This window comes from Miniopterus natalensis, chromosome 2, assembly GCF_054644295.1.
Source record: "Miniopterus natalensis isolate mMinNat1 chromosome 2, mMinNat1.hap1, whole genome shotgun sequence".
Lineage (NCBI taxonomy): Eukaryota > Metazoa > Chordata > Mammalia > Chiroptera > Miniopteridae > Miniopterus > Miniopterus natalensis.
The window spans coordinates 144,726,704-144,739,887 of NC_142082.1; the positions used below are offsets into that span (position 1 = coordinate 144,726,704).

The following is a 13,184-nucleotide window of genomic DNA, read 5'->3' on the forward strand; positions in this document are numbered from 1 at the left end:
AAACAGACGCTGCCTCAGACTGAGGTCGTGCTGGAGGCAGCAAGGCTGTGTCATTATTTCTGTTGTAAATATGTGTATTTTCAGGGTTCCCTATGCATGAAATGTGAACTTCATAACAAGTTAGCACAAGGCAACAAATGCTAATGTCCATGTGGATGCACATTTTAAAGGGCCACTAAAGGAAGCTGTATCTCCTGGGGATCTGTGCAGAGTGCAAATAACAGAAGTTTTGGAACCATTCCTGGAATGTTCGCCTAGGAATTAAATTTGCCATCTGGTTTTCAGCCGAGAATACGGAATGAAATTTTTGAATTGGGGTTTAGTTAATATATGATTATTCTTCTGAATAAAAAATAATGTACTGTTTAAAAGTAGGTTCTCATAAAAATATTAAGTACCTAGACTTTTTTATGTGGTTCACTGATTTAAAAATATACATACAACCAACAACAACAATTAATATTATTTAGTTCTTACTATATCCCAGTAAGCTCTTTACATGCACTATTTGACTGCAGGAAAGGAAATAAAGAATACACTTGCCTTCTTTAATATGCTCTTCTGTGCAAAAGTAAGGAAAAAAGGAAGGAAGGGAGGTAGGAGGGAGGGAAGAAGGGAAGGAGGGAGGAAGAAAAGAGTAATAGAATAAAAATAAATAGGTCTTAATTTATCAGCCTACTCAAGATCTAAAATGAAGGCCATTTCCATATGATTCATAAAGCTACATATAGAGAGTAAGATAGGTACCTTCTAATTACTTAGAATTCTTGAAAAGTTGTCCCCCCACCCAGATCTACTCAATACAGGCATACTATCCATGTACGTCTTGCATCAATTATTCTCAAACGATCTCAGCAGTCACAACATAGAATACCTAAGTGCAATTACATAATGCAGAACTTGGAAAGAAAGTTATTTCTTAAACATTTTAGGTGAAAACTCATGCGCCTCAAAGTCATGTGGCCTCATCTATTTCTGCACATTGAAAATAAATTAGTAAATAAATATACCTAAGTATTTCTCATGGGTATTTCTAAACATTTGTAATGCACATGAGTATTTTTATGCTAGGGGGAAAAGCATAAAGAGAGCCTCAAGCTTTTCACTATAGCTGGGTGATTTAGTTTATTGAGGTAATCGTAAGGAGATTTCTCTGTTGAGATGACATCTCAAAATATGTTTCATCTTTTTGCCACATACTTCTAAATCCTTATATTAGTGTGATAAAAATAAGTTATACTGACTATTTAGGAAATATTTAAATAATGTTTCCTATGACCAAACTATGACTGGAAAACATGGAGCAAAACCCTAGGGGGTCTTCCAACAGCTCACTGAAGCTCATTTTCTCTACCTCGTAGCAGTTCTTGCTCCTGTTAATTCATTTCATAACTGGGTATGGGAGTGACAAAAATCCTGTTTACTTAATGACTGCCCCAGGAAAACCAGTCTAGATGACTATACATTGGACAACTGAGTAACTGGGCAGACTAGTTATTATTATCCTATCACCAAATAGTGCTGCTTATTTTTTCAAAAACTAAATTTGCCTTATACAAATTAGACTGGGTTGTTGAGACCATGAATCTTAGTACTCTGGATAGGTACTGAGCTTAAAGACAGCTATATCTATGTAATAAATATACTTCAATATTATTCTGTTTAGGAGAAAAACAGCCACTTATTCATGTCAGTATATTTACACTTGTGTGAGAACAACTCCATATATCAGCAACTAGAAGACCAACTATTTGAAAGGGGAAGAGATGGAAAGGATGCAAAATACTGGAGTGGACATCACCAATTTCCATCAGCATTACATTTATTCCCATTTGTACCCAAACCACCTAATAGGTAAATAAACTAGTATATTTCTCAAATAACATAAGAATATTTTATAAGAAAAATAAAGGCTTTTAATTAATGTTATTTTAAATTTCTAGAAAGCTTCCTATTTGAAAACACCTGCATATGTGGTTCCTCATTTCTAAATCTTAAAGAATGAATTGTACAGGACCTAATAAAGGATTTTACACTGCAGACTTCCAGACATCAACTCCAATTCTAAGCAATGTTATCCAGGTTAACCTCAAATTAATGAGAAGTAGTATATATGCATGCTTGCAAGGCTTCCTTATAGTTAAGAGATGTAAAGATGGAAGGCACCCATCAGATATACAGCCCTATGTGATCAACAGGCTGCCTCAAAGAGAGCCAGTCATCCGCTCATATTTCCAACTTATCCATGCACTAATTCATGATGATTTGAATCAGCTATGATTAGGTCAAAATTATGTGGCTGTCCAATTTGAGCACTAAAATGCCCGGCAGTCTGAAATCTTAGAATGTAGGCAAAATGTAGGTCACTTACTTTGGCATTTGGAAAATGTGCCTTGGTACATCTTTGGGTCTTCATGTTTTGTCAGTCTGACTGAAAAGAAAAATAACCCACAGAAAGCCCAGCCAAATCCCCCCCAAATCTACCAGTACATTTGCGTGTTTAAACACTGCCTCTGAGGACAGGTTCAGGGGTAAATATGCACCACGGTGCTGTTCAGCTTCACAGTTTGGTTAACGTTGAACAAACACATTGCAAACCATATCTTATTACGTGGTTGTTTTCTGAGATTCCATGGGTCAGGGTCAAAATCTGTCGTTTTTCTAGCTTTTCTACAGCACTAATCAATAGTTGAACAAATGAAATAACGGTCTAATGAACAGTGATAATACATTTCCAAAACAAACTAATTTAATTCTATGTCCAATTTTGTTAATGTCATATTGCCCTTATGAATGAACAGTAATAAAAATAACTTTTCTGTTTATAATGCTTAAATATCCATCATCTCATTTAACCCTCATAGTAACTTTGTATATGGTTTTTATTAGACCCACTTTTAAAGAGAAAACTGACTCCCAGAATATTTACATGACTTTACTCAACAAAGGCTTACTAAATTGGTACCATAAGTAGGTTTTGAAGCTGGAGACAATTCTTTAAACATATTCATGTAACAAATACTTACATAATGCTTACTATGTGCCAGATACTCTTCTAAATGCTCTACAAATATTAACTTAGTTAACCTTCATAATAGCACCGTGAAGTGGGCATTGTTATTATCACCTTTCTACAGATGAGGAAACTGAGGCACAGAGATGGCAAACAGCTTGCCCAAAGTCAGACAGCTAATAAGTGATGGGAATCAGATTTAAGTCTAGTCACTTGAGCTACAGAACCTATGCTAGTTGACCTCGTGCTATCCTGAATAAGGCCCAGTGTCTGATCCTGAGCACCTCAAAGTCTAGAGGGCAGACCTGTAGGCAAATATGTTATTTCAGCACGTAAGCACAACAGCTAGGCGTGTAGCCCAGGGGAGGGAGGGGTTAACTCTATCGTCTGAAGTCTCTCAGAGAGTTGGCAGCAGCAGGAGGATCATATCCGTATCCTTGAATTTGAACTCCAGTGTGCTCTCCATTTCATGGGGCAGCCCCATATTTGATAAAAATAATTTGGAATTATAGTGAAAAAACAAAACTGCATTTATAGGGACATAGCATATGAGCCAAAGGATAAAATCTAAGCTTCTCTGAATAGGAAAAAAACAACCCACTATGAATCCTAATAGATATATATGTAGACATCAATACAGGTATGCAGATCTCTCTCTTCATATATGGATTGTAATGTATATGTAGATACCGACTGAACTCTTGTGTGTGTCAAACCAACTGTAAAGCTCACCCAGTTATTCTAAAGAGTGGCCAGTCAGAAGAAAACAGAGCCAGATATTTGCAAGAAGAAGGAAAGCTTGAAGACAGGGAAACACTGGTGACCATCATTCCAGATACATAATAGATGTTCAGTGACTACTCCCACTGATTACTTGCTTGACTGATTGAAACTGGAGAGGGAAAGAAAAAAAAGAGTAAAGACATTTCAGTCCATTATTCACCTTTTAACTTTGGTGAAAATATTGATGAAGAGAATTAGTAAAATTGAAATACTTAGAATTTATGACAGCATATCAGAATTGTATGTCTAACATGTCTCTATTGGACAACCTACTTTGCCCTTTCTTTGACCATTATGAAATGTAGCCACCACCAACAGTGGCAAAAGAAGCTCCACATGGCCCTAGCCGGTTTGGCTCAATTATTAGAGTATTGGCCTGCAGACTGAAGGGTCTTGGGGTTCAAATTCAGTCAAGGCCATGTACTTCAGTTGCAGGCTCGATCCCCAGCCCCTGGTTGGGGTATGTGCGGGATGCAACCAATTAATGTGTCTCTCTCACATCAATGTTTCTCTCTCTCTCTCTCTCCTTTCCACTTTCTCTGCAAATCGATGGAAAAAATATCCTCAGGTTTAGATTAAAAAAAAAAAAGCTCCACATGAATAAGGAAATAACTATTTTGCCATTTTGAACTATATAGTGTTTATAAGTGAATTTTTGGCACATAGTACATCCTCAATAAATGAATGAGTGAATTTCATTTCTTCTCGTTTTAACCCAGGAATTATATATTCTTCATAAATGAGAAAATGAAGGCCCAGAGAGTTTACTGAGATTATTGATAGTTCCATAACTAGTGAGTGATAGAGTTAGAACTTGAACCCAAATCTGTGGAATCCAAATCTAGTGCTAAGTGTTAGCATAACAAAGGAAGAAGACTGCATTTGGCCATTTCGATCCTTTGGGTGTTAAAAGATGTAGATTAGAAGGGATGAATAGAGACACTTTCAAGATGAAAAAGTGAGCTCTCAGTCTTCCTCTGAAAAAGCTACTGTTAAAAATCTTAACCAAGCTTCAAAGGATAAGCCATCAGCCTTTTAAACTCTAGAGGAGGGCACAAGCAAAATTATGTGCATCAGTATGATTGTCTTAAGCACATGTAAAAATCATACATCATTATAAAGCAAATACCAGTTTTCTAATTGTGACTTATCACACTACACTAGACATTATAAAAAAGAATTAGAGACTATATAGAGGCTTGCAAAGTAAAACATTAATATTACTCAGTAAACTACTTATAATTTACTTAGGCATCAATCTTTACTTAGATGTATTTTTAAATAACTAAGAAAAGTTTAAATATGTTGAACCTTAGAGTCTAACTTCTTCAAATATCTAGGAAGGACTAGACAAAGAGCCAAGATTTTTATAGGTAAACATTCAATTCTTGAAAGTCTTGTAATTAGCTCATTTTTCATATATTTTACGTTATTTGAAGCAAAATACCTCATGAACCTGAACTTTTCTGTCCATAGCTACATTATAATATAATAATTCTAATGGTCCAGGCACAAAGTAGAGATCCCGGCCCACGTAAACTCTCTCCAAGGACTCGACGCAGGCAGGAATGGCCTCTTGCTAGCCTGGTGGTTTGTACTGTTTGCATTGTCCTTTATTGTCACAGTTGCTAACAAAGCACATTTTCTTCACATATCTGAAATTTTGAGCTCTACGTGGCACCACCAGGCTGGTCTTTTTATGAACTCATTTGAACCAAACAGAACAAAGACAAGACATGGCACCCAAACACCATGTGATCCCACCAGTGACCTCTCCGGTTGCATTTCTCAGCATTCCAGGAACACCAGGTGGCCAGGAGCTGCTTCCTTCTTCCTTGCCTTTGCTCCTGCTGTCCCTCTAACATTTGATCTGCTCCTCCCACCCCCCTCCCCTGCCTTTGCTGCAGGCCAACTCTGTTTATTCTTTTAGTCTGAGCCCAGCTGTCACCTTCCCCGGTAGTCCTCTCTGCCTCTTTCACTCTGAGTTGGGTGCCACACTTCCTACCCCTCAGATTCCACAGGCATTTCACCCACCACATTACAGCACTGTGATCTATGTAAGCAATGGGTTCCCTTGAGAGACTAGAGCTTCTTAAGAGCAGAGACTGTGTCTTATTTTGTTATTGTCTCTCTCGCCTTAGTCCATACCATAAGGCTTGGCGCATAGGTGTTCAATAATATTTATTGAATGAATAAATGAGGATGACTCTCTATTATGCTATAATAAAAATTGACTACCTCACAGCATTGTGAAGAAATATTGAGGCTTTAAGTATATTTTAAAATCTCCATTTTTCTTAACAACATTTTGAGATCTATTAGAGTACCTCTTACTGATGGGGGAGAAACAATCTATCTTTCCAGAACAAACTGGACATGTATAATTTTATCTGGACTCCAAATAACTCACAAGTGCTCATTCAGAATTGAAGATGTTTTAAGAGAGTTGATTTTTTGCTGGCCAAGCATCCGAAACATTCTCACTAAAAATAGAGATTTAGCTAGTGGCTCATGTCTGGGATTGATTAACAATTGTTACAAAACCTAAGAGAAGAACCCTTTGGTTTTGTTGTTTTTGTTTTTTTTAAATAACACTTATTGTTTTTCTCAGAGTGAAAGTAATTCATACTTTTTAACAGTTAGTTGGCAAATATAGATGCGAGAAAAAAAAATTATCCACATTTCCACAATCTGGAAATAACCACTATCCATATATTGATCTGCGTTCTTTCAAGCATTTTTCCTTTGCAAATGTTTTTATAGATCATATGCATAATTAAAAAAACAGCACAGGGATTGTATTACTATTAGATTTTATATCTTGCTTTTAAAACCTTACTATAATTATAATTTCACCATGCCTTTATTATTATTTGAATATCCTTTGAACACATGATTGGTAATTACTGCTTAGTATTCTGGGAAGGCAGCTCTCTGTCCAGGGACTAATGGCCCTTTGCATATAGCCTGGACATTCACTTTACCATCTCATAGCTGGCTCTGAGCATAAGAAGGGACTAATGTATTAACATAAGGCAGGATCCGTCAGTTAGAATACTTATTAGAATGGTTCTTGTTGAAACCCTTAAATAAGTTCTAAAGGATTGTTTTGGAGGCACAGATTGAATCAGCACCTTTACTAAAGACTCATTTATTCAACATTTATACATTACCTACTATGAACCTGGCACAGCCTAATATTAATCAAGGTAAACAAACAGCAGAGATTGTTTACCACGAATCTAAATTGGCTGTCTGAAATACTCGAATCCATCCCAAACCTACTAAATATACCATCTGCCCCAATGCCCCCCTCTGCTGTGTCCTCCCAAATGGGGTCAAGACATTTACTTTTTCTGAGTCATCTTTCCTATATTTAAAGAAAAAGTGTTGCTACCAACTTTATACCCAGGCCTTTAGGAATTATAATTCCTAACTGCTGCAACCCAGAAACAACAACAAGCTCAGTTAATCTTGCCATGCTGAGCACCATTGACCCTTGTAGCAAAGTGCCCTGTGAGGACTCTGACTATACCATGGCCCAGCCCTGGAGTTGCTCACAGCCCAGCAGGAGAGGCGAGCACTCCAGGCAGAAACCTACCTCCTCATTAACTGAGGAGGCCTGACTCAGGAAATCCTTCTCTGCAGTCACCAAAGGGTCCATTAGGAAATGTTAATGTCTAATACACACACACATACACACACATATGTTAGATATATATATAAATGTTAATGTATAATATATATATACTATCTTTTATTTATTTCGCTCTGCTCAAATTCCTTTGAAGACCAGCTTATGGTGGACGTGCATTTCCTTATTTCAACATTCTGAACAGGATACTGAAAAGGCCCGCCTAGCATATTACTCATTATTAAGGACTCTGATTCTTTCCCAGCATAGGTTTGTGTTTTCATCTTCTAGGAGAGCCCTCCCCATTACAGATGCTGCTAAGCTCTCTTCTCCCTCTCTTGTGCCCTGTCTCATCCCAGTCTAGCCACTCAGCCTATTGGGTCACAGCTCAAGATACCATTGAGAGTCCAAATTCAAGCAAGATGACAGGTTTACAAAGTGCAATCACTGATGAAACTACAAAACCGAAGTGCACAGACATTGTTCTGGCACGGAATTTGTTTTTAAAGGAAAAGGATGGGTGGCAATATGAAAGACAGCAATGGAAATTAATGTGCTGTGGCCCCCAAAGAATGTAATTTTTTAAAATCGTCAATTGCTATTATGAATTAGAAAGGCAGTCAACTCAACCTGTATTAATACTGCATTTTATATGAAGAACTTAAATTAACAAGGTGATTTAGTTTTTTAGAAAGTTTTGTTATAGTTATCATTATAATTATACAGCTCTTAGTGGTGCTATTTTCTCAAGCAGGCATTTTAAATGGTAGGAATCATTGTTTAAAGCAAGCTTCTAAAAGCTCTAATTTAACATTTAGAATCAGTACATTACTTCAGTTGCACTCGGCCGTAAGCCTTGCAGACCTTGTTTCCCTTCTTCACCATGATCTAGCTGCTGAGGCAGAAGCTGGGAATGAACCTGTGATACTCTTTTCTTGGCACCCTTTCAATGTGGGGTCAAAAAATGAAATTGACCAGAAGGAGCTGAGATGCTTGAAAAGGGAAAGGCAGAGAACAAAGTATCATCAACAACATGAGTTGTCTTGTGTTTAGTTTTGTCAGCTGAGGCTAAAATAAATTTTCTCTTTAGGCCTGTGGCAAAGTCAGTAAGTTTGTCAACCTGCACCAAATTTGTTTGCTAATTTTGCAACATGGCAATTGACTATTCAAACATTTCCCAAATGCACCATTGTATAACTGTAAAGGTGGTGTAGGCTGGGCTAAAGAGAGGGGATGCCATCAACTGAAAGCAATGTCCTCAAACACCTGGTCATCGCATTTCTCTTAGGGAAGTTTTCAGAACAGAAAAGCAGGGCCTCTCCCAGGGCCTGGGTAGGGAAGCCCTTTGGAGCCTCATATTCAGGAGGGTCCCAAATTTAGACTTTTTGAAGGTATCATCAAATGAGGTTATTCATAAAGTCATTTGCAGTGTATGTGTGCTAAGGTGTTGTTTTGTTAAATAGAAACATTGAAAATGTACTACAGTTTAGTAATCCTGTTTTGGATTTCCCCCCCCCCAATGATTTTAGAGAGAGTGGGAGGGAGGGAGGAGGAGAGACAGGGAGAGAGAAACATCGATGTGAGAGAGACACATTGATTGGTTGCCTCCCGCACGAGCCCTGACCAGGGCTGGGGATTGAACCTGCAACCCAGGTACGTGCCCTTGACAGGGAATTGAACCCGAGACCATTTGGTACACGGGCTTACGCTGTAACCACTGAGCTACACTAGCCAGTCTGGATTTTTTATTATGTAAGTTGAGGTTAATAATTACATAATCATGAAGAGAGATACCCATTAGCATAGCTAAGCTTTCATTACTCTGCAAATGATGTAGTAACACAAGCATGTAAGTACTCAATTCACTTTCAGAATAACATGGGATTCTGCTATTTGAATGATTTCAGAAGATTTCTCTAACGTTTCTGTGTGGATCATCTCCTCCCTCTCCTCCTAGTCCTTTCTGCATGTATCCGTATTAAGAGATAAAATAAAGGATTCAGAGTTCCAAAGCATGACAAGAAAAATGATCACAAATTCTCTTCACCACTGTAAACCTGAAACCCAAAAGCCAGAGGGTAAATCCTAGGTTAAAAAGAAGCCATCAAAATCCTGTTCTTAAGTGCAGTTGTGCTAGTGTCTTTTGTTTTTAGGAATGTCTTGGTAGGCCAGATAGACATTTACCTACCATACTATAAAAAAGAGTTGGACTAATGTAAGTGTTTTTTATAATTGGAAGCACTAATATTGGCTGTAGGATGAAGACATATATAACCTTGAGCTGACCTACCTCACTAGATTTTGAGTTTACAAATCTGAAGACTGAAAATGGTAAAAGGTAACTAACTCTTCTTAGAGAATAAGGCACCATAGAAACAGTGCAGTGGAGAAAAGTTAAAAAGAAACAGAAACAAGAAAAAAAAAAGTGACCTAAAGGGAATTTGAAGTGGGAGCCAAAAAAGCGAGTGAATGCAGGTACAAAGATTAAATAAAACTGTTAACAATTAAGTAATTTGGTTTATTAGTTATCACTATTTCTACCCGTTTTCTTCTAATTTGGCTATAACTAGATTCTATTTCCAAGTATTATTTTGTCCTATGACTAAAATTAGAAATTTGGGTACACCCATGATTAGAACAAGAGGTTATCATTCCCTGTGTCATTGCAAAATGCCGTGATGGTCTGGCTAAGGGATTTTTTTAAATTGTTGACTCATTTTGATTTGATCCAGCTGGCATTTTTTCTTCGAGGACATCGTTGAAGGTAGAAATTTGAAACAAGATGATCAGTGATTTTTAAATATTGGCATAAGTATGATCTGAATCACTTAATTTATTTTGAGCCAACGATTTCGTACGTTCAATAGATAATATATTGAAATGTACATTCTAGGACTTCTCTGGACTATTTGAAAACGACAGCCACAGACTGATGAAAGGGGTGCTGAGTGCATGAATCATCACCGTATATTCTCTTTCTCTATGTCAATAAAAATGAAGGTTTTATTGCAAGTTTCTGTTTCTCATTGACTGATTACATAAACTTTTATAGCATGTATTGTTAGCTAGTGAAATAATAAACAGAAATAGTAGTACAAGAAAGAGTCAAACTACCATTGACCCCAGTTCAAATTCTTTCCATCTGCCTCTTCTGCCATCGTTCTCAGACAGGCAAACATCACCAAGGCTAAACAACCAGTCAACCTCCTCCTTGTCCTGGCTTCCACCTCTGATTTTCTGATTTCTTTAGAAGCTTTCAAGAGACCCTCATCACTAAAACTCTGGGTTTTCTAGACTTAGTACCTTTTACAGTCTGGACTATTCCATTCTGTTCTGACCAGAAAGTCTGCACTACAGCCAGACTAGTTCTCTTGATTGCCAGAATATGTTTTTAGTATGTCTGCATTTTCATCCAGGATGCCTCTCCCTTTCCTCTCTACCTATTGGAATCTCACCTGGACTTTAAGGCCCTCCTCAAGGTGCATGGGCTCCCTGCAGGCTTCTTGGATGACCTCAGGCCCTGAGGACTCTTTTGGAGTCCTGGGACGTATTGTGCAATTCAGCTAACATTAGTTATGTTATAATCTGAAAAGCCACCTATTCCTTTCTGTGGATATGCCTTACCCCCTGCAACCCTGCTGTGCCCCTCTCTAGACCAAGTCTCATATGCCTGTTCTTGGTGGCACTTATATGAATCCCTCATGTGAAGGGTCAGTTAAAGTGTTTGTCATCCCATTGCTCAGACTTCCTTCATTGCTCAATACCCACATATTTTTCATTTTGGAAAGTCTATACATATTCTGGTCCATTACCTCTTTCTACAGTGACACTTGAAGCCAATCAGAGCCTAACTAAATATGTTGCATTTGCCACATTTTAAATATCAAAAGAACATACATATATTACCAAATGTATATGAAATTACATTATGGTTTGATTTTAAGAAATATTCAGAACATTAAACTATAATGTTTAAGTCTATGTTTTTCTTATGAAAGGAAAGTTACTATGAGCTTTGTAAATCAAGACAAGACCATGCATTTCTTCATTAATTTTGGCATGTCTAAACAAACAAGTGCCTAAGCTATTTTAATTCAGCTAACTTTTGTCAAGCTAGTTTTCATATGCGTATATTTGATTTTTGAGTCAGTTTTAGAAAAGTTTTATGATAAGAATTTTGCAATTAGAGTAGGTTCAAAAGAAATATAAGACCCTTCATAGAAGTCTCTTTGTGTGCTTTTTATTTTCATCCAACATGCAAGTTTACTGTAATTATTTAGTGCACTTGAAGATCAGAATTATAAGGAATCCAAACTTTAAAATTTTAAAGAGGTAAAACTTGAGGTATTTATACACTTATCTTCCTATTTTACATGAAGGTATCATATTATGAAATTCACATTTTATAGTACATTCATTCTTTTTCAGTTGACCCACTATCAAGTGGGATTTTACTAGGATACGAGTACTTAATTTTCTAACAATTATTTCAGGGTTTTGCTTGCTTAATCTTATGCTCATATGGTAACTTTGCAAACAGAAGGAATTTTTAATTGGAAAGATCACAATTAAATAACAAAAATTATTTAGAAAAAAAAATTCTTCAAATTTCCCTGAAATTAAAATAGTATATTTGTTATTATTTTTCCCTAGATCATAATAATTTTCATCTGATAAAGGACAAAGCTACAGGATAACTCAAAAATTATGAAAACTGAAAAATAAAGAACAAGTTAACTAAAAGACAAATAAAAGAAAAATACCATATTAAAGTTAATAAAACAAATGGGCACATTTGATAAGGAAAAGAGAAATAGGTAATTGGATATTTTGTTTACTGTTTTATGTCTTGCATTAACTTAAGAATTTCTTACTCTAAGGACAATGTTTAGTTGTTTTTTCTAGAAATAGGGAATTAACACAACTGTTGTAATCTAGCATTTCTTCTGATAGTTTATCAGATTATTCACTCAGGTTATAAAAACTGAATTTTGGTCTATAAATTTTCAATTTTAAAAATTGAAAAAATAGAACATTTTTCAATATACACTATAAAGATATATTGAAAAGGCAAAAACCCCTTAATTCTGAATGATTTTTTTGTTTTTGTTAATCCTCACCCCAGGATATTTTTTCCATTCCTTTTTTTAGAGAGAGTGTAAGGGAGGGAGGAGAGAGAGAGAGAAACATCGATGGGAGAGACAGATACTTTGGTTGCCTCCTGCAAGCACCCTGACCAGGGCCAGGGATTGAACCTGCAACCCAGGTATGTGTCCTTGACCGGGGATTGAACCTGCAACCTCTTGGTTGGTGCGCAGGCCTGTGCTCTAACTACTGAGCAACACTGGTCAGGGCACGGATGATTTTTATGTTTTTCTCATTTCACTTTCGGAATAAGCCTATTTGATACTTTTTCATAACAAAATAAATTATTTGCCAACACATTCTAATTCTTTCTCTGATATGTGAAAAGCCAAGTATTTATATATATATAGAGAGAGAGAGTTTTGCTTACTCAGCACACTTAATTTGGAATGGTCGCATCAGCGATGGGGCTTATGTTTCCCAACCTCACGGCACCTTGAGAACTTGGTGCCAACTGCAAGTGTCTCTTATTCTATAGCATTTTCTCTAAATAAGTCAACAATTCAAAAGAAAATGATTCTTCTGCTTTGTAATTAATATTTTCCATGCATCCTGATTATAATATTTCATTTAACAACCTAACTCCATAACTATAATTTAGTGTGTTGT

The 13,184-nt window shown here is 36.6% G+C and overlaps 1 protein-coding gene across 7 annotated transcripts in view; it reads left to right on the plus strand.

Annotated features, from left to right (window-relative positions):
- SLC38A4 (solute carrier family 38 member 4) overlaps nt 1-13,184 on the plus strand; it is a 66,597-nt gene that overhangs the window by 14,211 nt on the left and 39,202 nt on the right. The window contains exon 1 of one of the 7 annotated variants that reach the window (XM_087814703.1): nt 12,121-12,247. The exons of the other annotated variants lie outside the window; for them this stretch is intronic. The gene's annotated coding sequence lies outside the window, so the exon portion shown is untranslated. Of the gene's footprint in view, nt 1-12,120; nt 12,248-13,184 lie in introns of those variants that run through there. 7 annotated transcript variants of the gene reach the window in all.